This window comes from Drosophila biarmipes, chromosome 3R (assembly GCF_025231255.1).
Source record: "Drosophila biarmipes strain raj3 chromosome 3R, RU_DBia_V1.1, whole genome shotgun sequence".
Taxonomy (NCBI): domain Eukaryota; kingdom Metazoa; phylum Arthropoda; class Insecta; order Diptera; family Drosophilidae; genus Drosophila; species Drosophila biarmipes.
This window is the reverse complement of record NC_066616.1, coordinates 11,798,192-11,801,384: the sequence shown is the minus strand read 5'-3', so window position 1 is coordinate 11,801,384 and position 3,193 is coordinate 11,798,192.

Here is a 3,193-nt window from a genome sequence, read left to right as displayed (position 1 = left end):
AACAAACAAATACACGGGGAAAAAGATGTAGGCCTATGAAAAATTATAAATTACATTAAATTGAGGAAAACATATTATTTAAATTTTGATAGTAAAGACTTTTTATACTCCCTTAATCGCACCTAAAATAGTTTCATTTCGAATTGTTTTCTGTGATTGCTGTTTTATTTTAATATTAATAAAAATGTTAATTAATATTATTAACAAATAGTTAATCTAGTTATTAACGAAATCAATTCTTTTTCGCACTGTAAATATTTTTGCGGTATACTCAAGTACACTGCGAGCATAGTTCCTCACCCTTCCCTTTTTGATGGGGCGTGTTTGTCGGCTGGCTGAGTAAATCTTCAATGTTGTTGCACAGGCGATAAGAAAAGATAAATGGGGCTTTAATGCAAAATAAATTAAGCACTTGTCGTGTGTATTACGGGTGGGGCAACTGCCGCTGCTGCGTGGCATGCCAGGAATGACATTTGATTATCAGGCGGTTGCAGGGCGACTGCCGCGCGACTTCGACGCGACTTTAACCGCGTGCGCGTTAAATAAATCAATGCCACCGCTGACATCCACATTTGCTGTGCGACTGCGGCCATTCCGCTGTTCGAGTGCTCCGGAGTGGCATAATCCGCCACCAGCTGTGCCCTAATTAAACCCGGCAAGGGAAAATGGCATTCCAGCAGTTTAAGGTGCGTCCATATGCCAGAGCGTGGGCTCTTCGCCAAAAAGTCAACAATAAATTGAAAGAAAATGCATTCCTTTTTGAAAATAGGGTTTTTTTTATTCACATTTTAATTACATTTAACAAGATTTATTTAACTAAAAGCAATTTGGTTTTATCATAAAAACACAACTTTTATAAAACAGACCAAAGAAATACTTCCAATACCTAATTCATATATTATACCTTATTTGGTTACTATGCGCAACAAACGCGTATTATATTAATTTAAAATTATAACAGCGTTTTCAATACCAATAAAAATAATATAATATAATATTTGAAGAGAAAACAGCATGGCTAGCAAATATTTGTTAACCACATGTTATCTAGAGCTCTTCATTTTCAGACACCAAATAATTGTGAAAAATTTCAAAATGGCTTGACAAATAGCTATGATAGCCATATGATGGACCCAAAATGGGAGACCGTTTACTACATCATCAGTTTAACAAGAAATCACACGCAATAGCCTCTTTTCCAATTAGGACCACGTTTGCAGATACATCGACTCAATTTCCATTTCCCCTCCAAAGTTACATATTTTTACCAGTTGATTGCCGGCCGCCTGGTTGTTTGTCTCTGGAGCTCGGGGCCTGCTTACCTGGCGCATGTGTAAATACGGAATTTACTTTTCATTAAAATAAATGAATTGCCCACACATGCCATGGGCTTTTTTCCCGCCCCCATTCGCTTCCATCGAGTTTTGTGCATGCATATTAAATGACTGGTGTTTTATTGGTTTATGCTCTTTGAACCCCAGCCTGGCCCAAACGGCGGGAATGGGGCTGTAAGCTCGCGTGTTGTCAAGTGATTAGCGGCTACTACAGCAGGTCCAAGTGGGTGATCCCTATCTAGGCCATTTAAGAGCAGACATCCAGGCGTCTGGAAGGCCATAAAGCCTTGGACGCAATTAGCGGCTGTCTGGAGTGTTAAGCCGAAATCCAGACGGGTTTAACATAATCCTTTTTTGCATTCCCCCCCTTTCGCCATAACGTTCCATCAATTTCGCATTGACGCTGCATAATTAATGGCCGAAATGAGTGCTTTCAAGCCCAGATACTTTCGCTTAGTTTGCTGGTTAATTCGTTTTATTGTTTTAGCTATAATTACACAGCGGATGGTTTTTGTCATACGCCATAAATTAATTAAATTGTTCATTTCCGCTATTTAATTAAATGGCGACCGGCAAAAAACTAAGCCGGAAAAAATAGGGCTTGCATGTAGTTTTCAATTCAGTATTAAATTAAAATGGCAAGCAATAAGAACCCATTAGGAAAAATGTGTTACTTTGTAGATGGGTTTACGGTAGATGTTTTAAAATTAAATCAAAGAAAATACTCTTTATTTAATAAAATTTTAAAAATATATATACCATAAGAACTTCAAGTTGAAAATAAAAACTACCCGTTCTTACCCAATTTCCAACAAAAAGATGTTATTATGCGTTCGATATAAACCATAGGACTTGTTCAAAAAATTTAAAATAAATTAAAAACCTATCACACCCAACGATGACTTCCCTCCCATGCATAACGTCCGGTTTTTTCATATCCTTCCTAAGTATTTGCATTCAAATTGATTAATTTGCATAGCCTAGTTGCGGTCACAAAAGCTAGATGGCGCCGACAACCATGGAACTTAATACGCATTCAGTCATTAAATTTACCACAATTGTTGGGTATTAAACAGACATTATTCCGCACACTGGAGGGTAAAGCGAATTAATTGCATGTCAAACAACAATTGATGGGAATTCATGTCCATTGGGGGCCCATCGGAATCTTGTGTGAAATGCGCTCTTGTTTCGGGGATAACAAGGGAATACACTATGCGATAGTGTCCTGTTCTGTTGTCACCTCTTCAACTCGCACCCTCCCCTGTTTCCCAAGTGTTCTGGCTCCCCCTGATTTTCCCCGATTTCCCCCGTTTTGCTTATATTTGTCTAGCTGCCCTGCTGCTTACGACCTCAATTACATGCGCAAATAAACTGCAACAAACATTTGCCCAGAACTCATCACTCGAGTGTCCACCACCCACCTGGTTATCCCCCCATCACCCCATTTTCCCTTTCTTTCTCAGCTGCTTTTGCGTTGGCGAGTGTGGTGTGGTATTAGAATTTCTATGCAAATGTCCTTGTCACATTTGGGGAATTTATTTGAAAATACATGGTGGCGTCCTCAAGTGCGGCGTGTGTGGCGTGGGCCCTACAACATCACGCATAATAAGCAACCAGAAATGGAGTTGTGATGTGTTACCAGAAACGCTTTCTCTTTCACCTGTGCTCGTATCCAGCACAGCATCATATTTATGGCAGGAATCTTCCCTACCCTTGCCTATCAGTTTTTTATATCAGTTTCATGTTTACTTAATGGCTTTTCCTTGTTTTCGGAGGAGCATTAGTATTTTATATCATGCACTTGGCAAGGCGGAATAGCTTTACTATATAATTTAAGGATATTCTTATATTAAATG